General features: G+C 34.7%; 1 protein-coding gene across 1 annotated transcript in view; it reads right to left on the bottom strand.

Annotated features, from left to right (window-relative positions):
* LOC119590713 (annulin-like) overlaps positions 1-406 on the bottom strand; it is a gene marked incomplete at its 5' end in the record, with an annotated part of 38,054 nt that overhangs the window by 36,936 nt on the left and 712 nt on the right.

Raw genomic sequence — 406 nt, 5'->3', positions numbered from 1 at the left:
AATAGTCATATTTTCAGACTGAAGACTTCACAGAATAATTGATAAACAAACATTACCTTTAGCATTATGTACATTTATGGCGTCTAATGCACACATCCGCTCTTATCCACAAAAGGATTTGTATTGTGAAATTTTACCTGATTCTTACAGCAAGGATTTCTTGTGCCTTTTCTTACTGTCAGTGAAAACACGTGCACTGGCTTTAGATTTATATAAATAGTCTGATTTGCCAGCTTCACCTACTGCTTTTTTTTTTTTGCTTACTGCCACGCCCCACTGTCTTGTATTTCACCGGTCTCTACTTAAAATAGGTCACGTTTTATGAATCAAGATATATTGTATTGCGTGAATCATTTAGCGAGAATTAATCAGTTTTCACAATGGATTTATCAGTAGTCGAAAATCG

The sequence above is a fragment of the Penaeus monodon genome, chromosome 27, assembly GCF_015228065.2.
Source record: "Penaeus monodon isolate SGIC_2016 chromosome 27, NSTDA_Pmon_1, whole genome shotgun sequence".
NCBI lineage: Eukaryota > Metazoa > Arthropoda > Malacostraca > Decapoda > Penaeidae > Penaeus > Penaeus monodon.
Note: the sequence above shows the minus strand (reverse complement) of the source record. Positions and strands in the feature narration are given on the sequence as shown.